The sequence below is a fragment of the Mesoplodon mirus genome (genome assembly GCF_964341445.2).
Source record: "Mesoplodon mirus genome assembly, chromosome: 7".
Taxonomy (NCBI): Eukaryota; Metazoa; Chordata; class Mammalia; order Artiodactyla; family Ziphiidae; genus Mesoplodon; species Mesoplodon mirus.
The window spans coordinates 47312888-47328726 of NC_138983.1; the positions used below are offsets into that span (position 1 = coordinate 47312888).

General features: G+C 39.3%; 1 protein-coding gene across 5 annotated transcripts in view; it reads left to right on the forward strand.

Moving 5' to 3' along the window:
* Positions 1–15839, forward strand: part of DLG2 (discs large MAGUK scaffold protein 2) — a 1227261-nt gene that overhangs the window by 1036603 nt on the left and 174819 nt on the right. Inside the window, exon 1 of one of the 5 annotated variants that reach the window (XM_082627353.1) lies at positions 580–634. The exons of the other annotated variants lie outside the window; for them this stretch is intronic. The gene's annotated coding sequence lies outside the window, so the exon portion shown is untranslated. Of the gene's footprint in view, positions 1–579; positions 635–15839 lie in introns of those variants that run through there. 5 annotated transcript variants of the gene reach the window in all.

Here is a 15839-nt window from a genome sequence, read left to right on the forward strand (position 1 = left end):
TCGGGTGGCTCATTTATACTGTAGCACTGCTGAACCTTTCCTGGTTGCTGAGGGGCTCAGGGAGAGTGAAGTGTTTGGTGCACTGTGACAGGCTATGCAAATATGAGGGCTGATCTTTACAGAATTATTAATGAGAATTAAACCTGAGTAGTATGCCTCGCTCTGTGTGCGTTGGAGACTCAGGGGCTTTCCTCCACGTTTTGCCATCTTTGCCTACCCCCCACTGGGTTGGGTGGATCCACCTTAACAAGGTGTGGGGGAACACAAGTGGAGGATGGGGTGCGGTACTGATGGTGGGAAAGCGTCTTATTGGTTAATGCTGGTACATCCCAAACACCGATTACTGTCACTGCTTCTCAGGCTGATATATTTATCAGGATGAGTTACAAGGAAATATACGTACCCAGGGAGAGAAGACGCTGCATGGTCACCCCCTGTGATGTAAAGTATGAGAGCCTAGGAGGGGCTGTTTTATAATTCATCAGGTTTTGCTAGTGAGTTCTGCCGGAGTCTTAGTTATAAAGGCAAGTGTGAACTGGACGGCAGACAGGAGAACCTGGCACCAAGGAGACGGAGAAGCTGCCTTTGGTGCCTCCTGCCTCCTCCCTGCTTTGTTCCAATAATTTTGTGCTCGGTAAGTTCCCTGGCTTTGCAGCTAATCGTTGTTGAATAAGCTTGGCAAATGAATCTGTAGTTTGGAATATGCACTTGCTGTCAGAAGTGTGTGTCAGTGTTTGGGCTTCTGACAAATTCCACAATTCTATTAAATGAGCAAAATAGCTTAAAAGATGAAACAAAAGCCGACAAATCAATTATTCACCTTGATCCTTGGAAGGCTGCTTTCTTTGGTTGCTAAAGTTTCTCTGGTTTCATTCTGTCAGTTTCATCTGTTGGGTGAGCTTTGAAAAGAACAAGTCTCTTTGTCATGAAATTGTTTTTCCTAGCTGCCAAAAGGAGGTATGTACAGGGCGGTTTGTCCATCCCCACCCCCCAGCTTACCCTCCCCAGCAATCGGTAAATTCTAAAACAGACTGTTTGCCTGGTAACCAGCTCCGACAGAGCTGAACCTATGCAAGGCAAGATTCAAATTGCAATCTTTTGTGTGAACAGAACTGAGGGACTCTGAATAATTGTCATTGTGGAGATTATTGTGAGACTCGTTATGGTGGTAGTCCCTGCGTTTTGCCGGAATGGGATCAGAATGTGAGCAGATTTGCATTTGGCATGCCTGTTGGTGGTGTGGGAGAAGGAGGAAAAGAAAAGACTGGATCGTTATGGAAAGAGCTGTACATCCCACCCGCAGGACAGACAAATGCAGAAAGCATGGCAGTTGTATTTGCGTAACTTGGGACTGTTTTCTCTAGTTTCCTATTCCTGTTAATAATTACCTGAAGCTGTGTTTTGGTCCACATCTGGGTATGCTCCATGTCCTGGCTCCAAGCAGAGTGAGCGCTAACTCCTGATCAGCTAGCTGTAGGAAGTCATTTCCTCCTCAGAAGGAAAGAAGCGAAAGCTGTACCTTCCTGGACTCCTTTCTGCCGTGTTGTTTGCCTCTGTCCAAATCTCATGGAAACCAACAGCTTGACGTACTTTTTTTTTTTTGCAGTAGCAGATTTAACTGTGGTGTCATATGGCATATTATGTATGGAAAGGAATAGCAAGACATTTTTCTGAATGTTTCAAGTGTGTCTGGCTTGTTGACATTTGCTATATTTCACTGGCAAGGAGCTACTGTCTTCTGAACCCATAACTGTCTGTCCAAAGCGTTTACTTTATGCATAATTGCACTTTCTCTTTAGATGTGCAATCTGTAGATCTGACAAGAACATCCTCTTTATCCTCAAGGAAAGCAACTCGTTTTAGCATCTCCTTGAAAAAAATATGCATTTTTCCCCCCACCAGCTTGCTCTTTGCTTTTTCTTGATAAATATTTTGGTCATCAGTACCACTATACTTCCAATAAAGTTGTTTCTTCTTTCCTAGTACACTTTCTGATTGCACCAAAACTTGGCAAATTTGGAATATGGAATGTATCTTTTTTTCAGGATCACATTTTCCAGGCATTCTTCTTTTGTCCATAAATAGCTTTTCCATATTTTCCATTTCTCTGAATAAGTTCTGCTTAAAGAGCAGAGGAGTGATGTATTATGGTTGGCACTTAGGGGTGTGTAACCTGAGACTTGGTTTCTGATCTACAAACTGGCTGCCCCACAAGGGGTCTGTAAAATGTCTTTTTGTCTTGTGTTCAGCTCAAAGCCTCTGGGCTATAGCAGTAATGATTAAGATAGGAAATTCAGCAAACCATTGCAGGTATAAACCAACATCTGCGTTTGATGGTCTGGTCAGCACGTGATGCTTGTAAAGCTCAGGACACACAGCTGAAGGTTCCTAAAAGTGTTAATATATCTTAATGCCAAGAACAATACAGTTGTAAAGTACCTTTGTGATGTATTGCATGTTGAATTTTACTGTACTACATTTAAAAAAATCTCCTGCCAGAGACCCTGGTTTATTTTGCAGCAGTACCTGGGTCTTGATTCAGTGTGGTTTTATGGAGAAATAAGCCAATGCACTAATTTCCATAAACTGAGTTTCTTCTCATTTGGTGGTGGTTTTTCCATCTTCCATCTTCTCCACCCACCAAGAATAAGCTCTTTCAATAGCAACAAAAGAAAATTTAGCATGAGTTATTCTCAGTTAAATTTACAGCAAGACGAACACGAACTGTGACGAGAGAACATGTACACACCAAAAAGCATGTCTCTTAAAAAAGGGTTATAAGCCAAAGAGGCATGAACATTTTACCTACATGACACATATGATTTTCTTTGAGAGAGGTTGGGTGGGTAGAAGTGGGCGAGGTTTATAGGAGCTGTTCTAAGACCTGGCTTCAGCAGTCAGCAGATGGAAAGGGCAGGGGCTTTGTGTCACCATGGTCCCCACCTCACTCTCCTTATCTGTAAAATTGGGGAGGGGAAGTTAGGAAGATTACACCAGATAGATGATGTATGTATGTGTAACCAATGGTGCACTGATTGGCACAAAGGGGACCCAGTAAAAGGTAGTTGTTATGGTTAGAAGTTGAATTTTGTAAAATATATTAGCTCATTTTGATGTTGGTTTTGAAAGAAATACGCACATTAAATAGGAAGATTATAAAAAATTTTCTTGTTAGCAAGATACACTCCTGTCAGATGATTTTGTTTTTGTTTTTATTTTGGAAACCTAGTAAACACAGTTATTACCCTTCAGTTCACATTTCACTAATTCTTAGAATGGCATCTAATGTCTTTACATAATTTTTTAAAGAATAAACTTGATGTCAAATGGGGAGCATGGAGATAAACTGATACCAAATAATATTTCATAGCCTTCTAAGTTATTTGCTAAACAATGAATAGGCCATAATTCCAGCCCTGGCATTGCATTAAAGTACCTAATTATAAATATCATTTATTACGCCCCAGGCACTGTACTGTATGTTTTACCTGCATTTTCCCAGTTACTCCTCATTACAACCCTACCCGGTAGGTGCTATTTTGCTTCTCATTATCAAATTAGGAAACGAGATTAGAGAAAAGTTTATTTAAATACTACTAATTTAAATTGGCATATGGCAGTGCTAGAATCTGAACTCAAACCTGTCTGATTCTAGAATCTATACTGTAACCACCATGGTGGAATGATTCAGTGGGATTTGCCCAGCTCTACATGGCTCCATTTTGGAATCTTGGCCCTATAGTTGCCTTGATTCCTCTCCCCACATATTTAACCTCTATCAGAGTTTAGGGGGTATAAAAAAATGAAGTAGGAGGCTTTCATTGCTCTCATTTTTGGTCTGTGCCAATCAAGATCACTTTTTCCTGAGTCATCTTTACAATTCTCACCAAAGTATAAAATTTAGTATTAAAAAGCATGAAATTTTAAAAGGTCATAAATCTACCAAATTCAAGATAAGATCTAAAAGTTACCCTGAATTAGTATTGTCCTTTCACCTGGGCAGCATTCCTCTGTCTTTAGAGGAGTCTCTGGGCCAAGAGGATGGGCCCATTGGGAGCTTGCTTTCTAGACCACATTCAGGGTAAACAGGATCATGGAATTTCTTCCCCAGACAATCCTGAGCCCACTTCCAAGGGTTGTACTGTGTGCCCACCCCGGGGCGTGAGGAAATCCAAGGGGTTGCTATTTGCATGGGGTTAGGGGTGAGGCCAGGGAATGGGACTTTGTTGATCATAGCTTGGACTTGTGAGTTGGAATATCCACACATCTGCATGAAAGGCCTTTTGCGGTGCAGGAAGGAACTATGGAAGAGAAGAGGGGCTGGCCCAGGTCTGGGGGCCTCTATTTGTGTTCTTACCTTGGGCCCCCAAAATGTTAGGCACAGCCGTACTCTGCACTGAAGAATGTTTACCTGTACTTCAGAGTAATGAAGCTAAAATTCCAGTGGGTTGGTTTTGTGGGGCTTTTGTTTGTTTTTGCTTTTGACCTTTTCTCCATTAAACCAAAAGAAATCACTTGAACAAGAAGGTGGTCAAAGCTATGAAGACCTCAGACTAAAAGCTTTTTAAGTTCCATTTTGGAATTGACAGCAACCTGATCCATCAAGGCTAGATACTGGTCTTTTTTCTAGTTCAGAGGCATAGACTGACTTTGGAAGGTGACTTTAGGGTCAACTGGATTAAAACTCTGCCATTTATCCTTTATGCCACTTGAAAATGTAGTTGCTCAGAGAGTCCAGTGGTAATTTCAGGTGCCCTTTTCTTATCTCCGGTTTTAAATTGCTGTTGTAACCCTTGGTGCTGGGGGCTGATGAAGGCTGCCTGAAGGAACTCTGCGGAACCCTGCCGTACAGGCTGGTATGAAAAGCAGAGGTGATGATCAATGGCTTTGTGTGGCCTTCTGTCATTATTACAGCCCTTTCTTCTGCCCAGCGTCTCATTCTCCCAGAAGATGGCTTCTTTCCATCTTCTGTTGTATTGGAGACAAAGACCCACCTAAGGAGAACTAGTAGTCCAGGAGTTCCAGGCAGCAGAATCCCTGTAATTATTAAGAATCTCGAGGGCTTTTATTTTGTTCTGTTTTGTTCTTAATGCAGTGAAAGCTATTATGCAGTTACCAGAGTGATTTTTTTGTCTGTTTGTTTTGTTTTTGTTTCTGTTACTCTTACCTTCATAAAGTAGTTTTCAAGATGAAAAGGTAGAAAGCATCTTGGGACATATTTTCTACTACCAAATCTTGCAACCTTGCTTTCCTTAGCTATAAAGCAAGTAAAGTAATTCCTGTCTCAAGGCTGTTGGGAAAACATAAATGCGATAACTCATGTGCCAGTAAATAGATATTCCCTCATCCACATGAAAGCATCTGGCACAGTTAAAACTTAGCACATAGTGTGCCTATATCAAATGTTCCCCCAGTCTGAAAATACAGCTGAAAATACAGTTAAACTGGTGACTCTGTGATGACTAAGGTGTGTGCCACACTTGACAAGCAGAAACAGGACAAAACAAAATTTATCATTTAACCTCTGAATTGAAAACTTTTAATTGGCTGGTGGTAGCCCCATCGACTTTTACTTTCTTTTTTATGTTTTATGTATCATTTGAACTTTTATAATGAGCATGCATTATTTATGTAATTAGGAGGAAAAAGGAGAAGAAACATTTTTAGAGAATTGAATTAGAATAGGAAATGGTTATGGATATGTTGTGGGTATCTACCTCGGTAGGAGGACTCCTGTCAAAATTTTTTTTAATATAAAATACTTGGGAAAGATATTTTCTGGCTGGAATAATTCCGATTAGCTTACTTTATATGCTTGTTTGCTTGTTTATTTGTCTATTATTAATCGTTTATTAAGCATAGACTAGTGCCAGATGTTCTGCTAGGTGCTGAGATTTAAAAAATGAACACTCATAATCCTTGAACTCAACGCGTTTGTAATCCAAGAGAGATGGACATGTGAGCCCACAGTTCTAACACAGAGTGATCCCTGCTGTGCCGTAACAGGAACAGGTGAGATTGCTTTCTATTGCGAGGAACTGGCTTGATCGATAAAGAAAATGTATTGGTGATTGTAACTTAAAAGTACGGCAGTGAAGCCAGCTTCAGAGGTCTGATCCTGTGGCACACCGGGTTCTCAAGAAATCTTTGGTTTTGGCATGCTGCCTGTTTTGGTATTAGCTGTATCCTAACACTAACTGCCCTCATGGTCCCAGAATGATTGTCAATGGCTCCTGGACAACTTATTTTCTAGTCATATCCAGCCAGAAAGCAATCCTGAGAATGGTCCTTAAAATTCACTTTTAAACGGACTGGCTTACCCTTGAACATAAAGCCAAATCACCAGCCCATTCTGAAGCTTAGACAGGATAAAGACAGCCTCCCCATAACCTTATGAGCCCCTAAACAAAGTCTGGCAGCTGTTCCTGTTAGGAAGAGATGGTGGGGAATTTGATGTTGGTCCAGTGTTTAGGACTCGGCGCTTTCACTGCGGGAGCCCGGGGTTCAATCCCTGGTTGGGGAACTAAGATCCTGCAAGCCTTGCAGAGTGGCCAAAAAAAAAAAAAAAAAAGGAAAGGGTGTTTGTTGGTGGTGATGGAATGGATGCTGGGGTCTTCAACTTGTTATATGTACAATGCACAGTGTACAAATGTCCACTAGAATTAGTACATAACAGAATGGAAAGAAGGCCAAGCATACGATGGTGCATGCCTTTAAATATTGACTCACCCCACGATGAGTAGGAGTTTGCCAAAAGATAAGAAAGAGGGAAAGGCTTTGAGGCAGAGAAAAAAAGCTTTTTGCAGTCACAAAAGCTAACCAGGTAATTGTTTAACTCTCTGTTTATCTTCACATTGGCACTATTGCAGAAGTTACCAGCCAGAAGCCACCCGACTAGTGGTGTAATTAACAGAAAACCTAATGTATGTTTCACCAAAACCTGCTATTGGATGATAGCAGTTGGGTTTTAAGCTAAACCAGTCATGTCTTTATTTTTTTATTTTACAATGTGAGTACAGATATGGAGTCAATTCAATATGAACCTTAAAATTTCTGTCCCCTGGTTCAAAATGATAGATTTTAGAGCTAGACAATACCATTGTCATCCTTTTCTTCTCCTTTTTTGCTTCTGTGAAACCTATTCAAGAAGTTTAATGATTCACTCAATGCCTCAAATTTATTTAGATTGTGATGTCGTGAAATTTCTGATGCTAAAAATAGTATAAGACAAAGAAAAACAAAGACAAAACCAAAAGTATAAGACAAATGAGGCTACCTTTGAATAGATGTGCTTACTTGCTAATTGTGTAGTATATATCACACTGAGAATGAGATAGACTAGAATAAAATATTTGTTAGCCAAATATCAATGCTCTATAGCAAAATTAGATTAAACTTTGGTGTCTGTGTGATTCACAGTTTATATAATTTATCTGTTCTTTAGTTCTTCAGCCTTAGGCAGTACTCACTTTTTCTTTCCATTGAAAAAGTAAAATACTTCCTGGATAAAATTGTACTGGGTGGGCTTGGTAACAGTTTCTATTAAAACTCTTGACTCCAAGTTTAATTAGCTGTGTTTTGGATTGTTTTTCCAGTTTTGCAGCATAGAAGAAGTGACAAGACTATTATTTACTTTCTGTAGGAAGTGTGCTCATACTGTTCACAATTTTCTGGCATCTAAATGCAATCATAAAACATTCTTTTTTTATTCATGAAGGTCATTAAATGCCGTCAACCTACCTACCTAATGAATGTGGTGCTAGATACGCATTCATCTAGCTTCTTCCCAAAGAACACTCGATAATGGCAACAAATGGAAGCAAAGTATATTTTCTCTTGCCATTTGCTTCTGGTGCAGCAAATCTGTTCAGAAAACATGAAGCCAAGCATGGCACTGGTCACAGCCCAGCTGTGTCAGTGAGGAACCAGAGACTTACTCAGAAAACATGCTTGAGTGAGAGAAGGCAGCAGTGATCATGTAGGAAATGCTCCCCAGGGCACTGGTTTCTTCTTCAAATTAGACAGCTCTTCAGTGCAGAGATAGAAGCAACTAAAAATAGTGGAAGGGTGATGGATAATGTTGACTTAAAAGCACATATGTCATCCCAGAATTAAAAGGTGCCATTATCCCGTGACACAACTTTACTTCCTATAGCACAAACCAGATAAACTCTTCTTTGTTTAGTTTTGAGGTTTCCTTTCACAGGTTTCCTTTGCCCTCCCCCTTCCCAACTGCTTTATATCACCCCCAACTCCAGTTGCTTTCCCAGGCCTTTAACTAAAGATTAACTAAAGAGTTAACCCCTGGCATAGCCAGTTGTTAAATATTGTGACATCGCTTCTGTATAAGACCTATCTTATTTTTTAAAAACTTGTGGCTACAATGGAGGAGAATAACATTCAGATGCAGAAACAATGTATAATTAAGAGCTAAAATGTTTGAGACAGCCCTGTGTGATTTTTAAAAGAGTGATAAAGGAGATATTATTTGAGATTGTCTGGAAAGATGGGCCAGGAATTTGGATAGGACAGGAATGAAGGACAGGGCAGAATATGCACTTGTTTTTCATTCATTTATTTAACAAATAATAACTAAATCTCCCATGTGTTTGTTGCCACTTTGCACATATTACCTCTTTACCTTTACCTCTCATAACAGCACTATGAGAAGAGAAGAGAATATAAGGCTTGATCACACAGCTAGAAAGTGGCAGGAAAGCCCATGTGTTATCCACTCTTGCCCATTATATGCAAGGCTCTGTATTAGGTGCTGGCATGGTGAATATGAAGATGCATCTTTTTTTTACTTGTAAAGGCCAAAATTTGCAAACCCAAGGAATTATTGACAGCCCTTACGTGAATGAAAAAGTGTTCTTGGGCGTTCCATCATCAAGAGCATCATTTAAAAATATGATTGGGTAATACATTTTTATATTGCTTGCTTCAGTTGCTTCAACAGCAATATAAAAAGTGGAAATGTGAGCCATAGGGAACTAGCTAAACTCATTATAATTTGATTATCTAATCTTCCAGTATTAGTCTTCTTACAACCTTTGCATAACATAGGAACATTAGAAAAAGCAATAAAGCACACATTCTAAGCATTTAGGCTGTTGACAAAGTCATACTTTCTATCTTTAAATGGAAACTGAAAGAGCAAGACTATTTATTAATAATTTTATAGCAAATCTAACTTTTTCTGGCTGCTTTCCAGATTATGCCTTACACAACGAGTGTATACTTGCTATAACTAAATTATATGGGGAAATGTACATTTATGGGCCAGAGTATGGCATCACCTCCTTTCTTGCCAAAAATACCCCCCAGTGAGTTTCTTGAGGGCAAGGGTTTGATTTCATTTATCCTTGTATGCCTGGCATCTAACATAGTTAATTGATAGACACCAGATAATACATCCTTTTAGGCAGGGTGGAGACAATGTAAGATTGAGAAGTTGGGGAATAATTTCTGGAGTTAACCCTGAAGGTGATGTAGGAATTTACTAGCTACACGGAGAAGGGCATTGTAAGGAGATAGTTTATACTGGGCAATGTTTTTGAAATAAAAATGATCACAGAATTTGTATTTTTAAGGAAAGCAAGGAAGACCTCAATGCCTTTGCAATACTTTTTGTTCCTGGCAACCCATTTTTTCTAAACTTCTTTCCCTACTCCCTTCTTCTTTATCTTATCCCCCACTCATTCTTTAAAATTCAGACTTCAACAAATAAGTAACAAGGAGAAAAGAAACATAGGGGAAGCACTTAAAAGGCAAATCAACTAATTATAATCAATGAACCTATCGGGTCCAGATTCAAACAAACTTTAAAAAAAAAATTCATGACATTTATGAGACAATTGGAAATTTGAATACCAACTGGATATTTATTTGGTGATGTTATTGGTAATATGTTAGATGTGATAATGGTATTGTGGTAATGTTAAAAATAGGTCCTTATCTTTTAGAGATACACATTGACGTATTCACAGATGAAATGATTTACATCAAAGTAATACAAGAAAGGGAAAATGAGTAGGGATATAGATAAACAATAAATAAAATAATAAATAAACAAATAAGCATGAGTTTGTATCTTCCCAGAACATGTCCCTCCCACCCCACCTGCCCACCAGTGGGTTCCATCTCCTCGTTATATCCCAGATGTTCTGGGCATGTTTCATAATTATCTGTTTACGTGGGTCGCCATCACCAGAGGGAGCTCATTAGCAAGGACAGATTTTTCTTTGTCCTCCCATTGACTGGCTCACAGGAGGCACTCAATAATGTCAGATAGAAGGATGAAGAGGTAAATGAGTGGGTACAGACCTCTAAGTTCTACATCAGGGTGTGTGATTCAAACAGTGGGCTCCCTTTCATTTCCCTTAGTTTTATCTAATTCCTAAAAAACAAATCTCAATTCATGTTCTATATACAAAACAGTGTTTGCTCGTAACTGAAAGCCAGGAATGCAGCCGCCTAATTGAAACTAGATAATTCACACATTTGCATTTAAGATTCATAGAAGGCCAAGTTGTGAGGCCATGTTCTTAATTACTATAAGATAGCATTGTTCCAAACCTATTTGGTCGTCATAGAGATAAAATATGAAGAAAAACATTTCCTTCTATTTAAAAAAATTAATTAAATTATGGTTATCGGAACCTAATTTTTGTATGTAAATCTACAAAACTTTCACGTTTCCGCCCTATGAACACTCTTTTGGTCCTTTGCAGGGGCTTATTTTATATCAATAGAAATTATACCTCTAAAGTATGGAATAGAAAGACTGAAGGGGGCTTTGGCAGGTGATCTAGTCAACACTCTTGCCTTTGAACCACATTATACTGAAGCAGCAGCCAAGACAAATGGAAATCTGCTTCCTTTTGTATTAAGGAGAAGATTTTAATCAAATCACTCCTTGGTAGTATACTATTATTGGAAATATTAATTTGCTTATAGTGCTGATTTTTTTCTCATAAATTTCTGGGAATATATGTGTTAACAATAGAAAGGAATCCATTTGTCCCTCAGAATTCTTAGATAATTAGTTATCCACCCAGGAGCAAGCCAATGAGTTGAATTTGTAAAAACATGCATGATATCCCCTAGAGAACCTGTTTCACAGACCAGGTGGAATTTGCTGGTTTTTTTAATGAAATTTCTTCATCAACACGAACTTAGGATTTCATGAATATGTGCATGTAAGAGAGCCCAAAGGGATTTGTTTCCTTCTGTTGTATAGATACACTTTCTGATACTAAATTACAAATAAGGAATATGTATTCCAAAACCATTATGGTTCCAATAGTAAGTATTGAGTATTCAGTTATAGAACCTTCAGTGGAGTGTTTTATTTTTCTTTCTGTGTGTTCAGAATCTAGCACAGGATCTGAAAAAAGTAAAAGCACAGTACAGATTAATAATTGGGTGTTTCTATGCATGAGTCAGAAGGCCCTCCATCCACTCTTTCTATGAAAATTCTACCCTGCTTCAATGCCCACCACGTCTGTGATGCCAGACCTGACCAGTGCTTTCCATTTAAATCCCTTCTTCAATGGACTTCAGCTTGAGCTTCATCATTCTGTTTTTTTACTTTATTTCCTTAGGAGATTGTAAAGTGAGTGGGAGGCAGGGACCATGCTTCCTCCTCTTTCTTTAATTTCTGCACATGCTTAGCAGACCCTGAACCAACTAGAAGGAATTTAGCTACTTCTGGAGAAAGTAGCACTAATTTCTCCAGCATAGACCCTACAAATTTTGGACAAGTTGGTTGCAGTTTTGGACCAACTGCCATGTGGTCAACTTCATATTCGAGATAAGTATTTGTAAAGATCACTTAGATATGCCCCTGGGGACTAGGAAACTAAAATTCAGCCCAAATCTCAGGACTGACAGAAATGAAAACAGAATACTGTTTACAAGTGAATTTGAGAATGTATTAACATTATACCAGCTCCATGTCCACCATCCTCCAGCAATGTACGTCTGCCTGAATGTCATATACTTAGATAGCTGTAATAAGAGGAGGTATGACAGAGTTTGCATATCACCTTTAAATGGCAATAATTCCATTTCAAAGGGCAAATGAGTGAAAAATGCACTTGAAAATTCATTGGATGCACTGAGAAAAGGTTATCTAATCTTTAATGTAGAATAAAGACAAAAGCTTATTTTAAGAAATCTTTTCTTAAAATAAGTCTCCTTTATTTGTTTTGTTTATATTTTTTCTCTTGATTTATTCCTATAAATACATGCAGCTTTAATTATTAAAAGGCAGCTGTGCCTAAGGAATTATACAAGGGTGACCATACATCCCAGGTTGCCCTGGTCAGTTCCAGTGTATGTCTGGATTTGGAAGAAGATTATTGAAAGTAAGGCAAATGGGGCTGGAATGAGATTATTGTGTTAAGATCCAGTTGGAGAGGGAATGAAAAGGACTTTATTGTTCATTGATATTTATAGACTGGATGGGAACAGGCATAGAAGGCTGAAGCCCTGGCTTTGAATTGTGCCCATTCCACTTAACCACCAGCGTGACTTTGGGAAAGTCATGCTCCTCTCTTGGGTATCGGTTCTTCTCAGCCCATGGTAGAGTTTTGTGCTGTGTACAGGGGTCACTTTTTAGATAGTTATAATTAAGTTGTTCCTAGAGGTAACCACTTGGAGAACAGAAGTCTGGAAACCTTACCTGATAAAGATTACTTAAAGAAACCAGGGATGCTTAGGTTCACAAATTAGAACAGCAAATACACTGATAACATTATTCAAACAAGAGAGCCTTTTGAAGAGATGAGAGACTATAAACTTGTATAATTGCAGAGGGCAGAAGTAGGTCTCATGGCGGGGGGGAGAATTAAAAGCAAGAGATTTCAGTTCTCTATAAAGAACTTTTTGATAATGACATAGGTCTAGCAATGATCTAAAAGGCAGTGCTAGTGAAAGCATGGAGCAGAGAATATGACACATAAATGTTTATAAAAATCATGGGGGAGGTGGTGGGTCAAGCTGGCAGAAGCCTGAGAAAAATCCCAGTGGAATGTGGTTGTACTTGACTTGTCTCCCAACACATGCACCCCTGTGTATGCTCCATCCTTGTCTTTTTCACTCCGAAGATCTACACAGCTATAAGAGAACTCCAACCCATGTTTCTATGGCAATGCACTCTTCATTCTCGAAAAAATATCCAGAGAACTGCCAAAAGGGCAGTAGAGAGTATTCATTTTCTTTTAGGCAAGTTACCTAATGGGTTGAACAAAGGCATGCCAGGTCTGGGTTTCTTTTGTCTAGGACACAAGGTGGTTTGAATTTTTATTATTGTAGTTTAAACAACACACGCATTAAAAAAGATAAGAGAAAATGGTAAACTCTTTAGTCTTGAAATTCTCTCTTCTCTCTCTTTCTTCAAGCTTATTTAACCCCCAAATCCTGATGTCTGTCACATCTCTCAGGTCATCCTTGGCAGAGACGGAGCACCCAAGAACTATTCTAATCTTTAACAAGTGTACCCCGTTTGGTACTCTCCTTTGCTCCAAGCTGTGTGTTATGTTGTAGCTGTATCCTTGTTTTATTCCTGCACCATAAAGTCCGGAAGACCTGATACTGTGCCTTATTTATTGTTGTATCTGGATTGCCGAGCATAGTACCTGACATAAGAAGGTAACCCAGGAACAGGTGAGGAATGAAGAGGAGCGCATCTCTTCTCTCTTAGAACTATCTCTGCCGGCCTCTTCCATGCAAGACTCTCCCTCGCATGCCAGTTCTACTTTTACCAGTAGCTCAGCGCCCTCTTTCTGGTTCCTTAGGTCTTTTATTCTCCAAGCTGAACATCATTTATGTGCACACATTTTATTTTTCCACACTTCTAATGTTCCAAAGAAATCCATTTATTTCTTCCTTCTCTGACAGTACTTTAAAAACTAGTTGATTGATCAAGCACTAAGTCCCTATTTATTGAGAGCTTGGTGGCCAAACACCCTGCTGGACACGGAGGAATTTCCAGTTATGTTAAAAAAAAAAAACGTTTTCTGTCCTCAGTCTAGTTGGAGCTTAAACTATGTAAGTAGGATGGGAAAACTCATGGTGCCTGCCAGGTCTCGGTAAAGTAAGAAATACGTATCAGTGCTGACTGATGGGCTTTCAGAAGACATTTTCAAACTGAGAGACTCAGAATATTCAGGAAGTACACATTCTCAGTTAGCTTTTCAAAGATAAATTGAGTCTAGATCATACAAGAAGTGAGGGACACAGGCATTTTAAGGAAGATTGACATACTTTCCAATCTGATATTTATTTACTAATTCAACAAATATTCACTGAGAATCTGCTGTGTGCCAAGCACCAGGCTAGAGACTGGTACTGTGAGTTTTCTGAGATCAGGTGTGGTTTGGTCTTCCCTCATTTAATCCCAAACTATCCATGACCTCATTCATTCCTACAGTTTTAACTACTACCTCGAGGCATGCAAAAGGCACCCAATTCTACCTGTCCACCCCCAGAATCTTCTAGCAAGTCTAATCTTGGATCTCATTTTAAGGGAAAGTGAGGTGTGACGATTCTGCTCCACCCACTCTGTGCCAGCCGTTCGTTCCCACTCTCCCCCACCCAAAGTCACCAGACACGATGAAACCTACAAAAGTTATAATATACAGACACTCAGTTCTTTGCGATTATATAACCTTTCTAGGTAGTACGGTTGTAAATGTTAAAAACATGTTTTTAAGGGTTCCTTCACATCACTGCTGCCAGTTTGGGACTGGAGAGCCTTGTGGACTAACATGGACCAGCCTGCAGGATGACTGCCTATGTATCAACAGACCCTTCCTCAGTGTTGATGATGGCAATACTATATTCACTCACTAAATCATTATGATGGGCCAGATGCTGTGCTAGGTGCTTTCTGTCTGTAATAGATCTTCCTTCCAGTAGCTCTAGAGATATCACTACTGCTATTATGTAAATGAGAATATTGAGGTCACAGAAACATCCTGCCCAAGATTTCAGGTGTAGTAAGTGACAGGAGTCAGTATGAGAACCCAGATCTGTTTGGTTCTAAATGCAATGCAGTTTTCTATTACATTACAACAGAAGTAGGTTAACAGTTTGCAGTGCCTCAGTCTTTCATTTGGATATTTCATTTGGAAAGTAGGGATAGATTCTTATCTCTGTCTGCCTCAGAATTACAATGCTCTTGATGACTGAGGTTTCTCAAGGAAAAGCAACAGCCTAGGAGGTATTGTTCCCCTGCTGAACAGTGGGAGGGATCCAGGCATTAAGGTTAATGGAATTACCAGCCCACAAGTGGTTTATGACCCAAGCGACACCAGAGCATACAATCTGCAAAGGAACTTCTGGCTAAGCAAAACCAGTGAACTTTCATTCATTTATTCACTCAATTAATACTTTACAAGCTTCTTCTGTGTGCCACACACACACATGGTATCTGCACTGATAAGGCAGATACAATGTACACTTTTAACAGGGTATCCTACTGGGTCTCATATATATTTAATAGACAGCTTGCCTTGGGAATTAATGTACCCTTCCAATTTATAGTGATCTTTCTAGCCACAGTAGTGCACTAGCAGTAGGAGCAGTGAAAACAGCAGCTCTTAACCCCTGAAATAAGATTTTGGTGGCAACATGGTATGTTATACCTATTGAGGGCAGCGTCTGAATGGAAAAAGCAAAAGCACTTTGGCATCAGACAGTCTAGGGCTCAGCTCTCAGCTCTGACATTTAATAGTTGCTGTGTAATCTTAAGTTCTTTCATCTCTAGTAGCTTCAATTCTACAACTGCACGTAGGGATACTACTGCCCATTGAGTTGGTTGTTTTTTCACT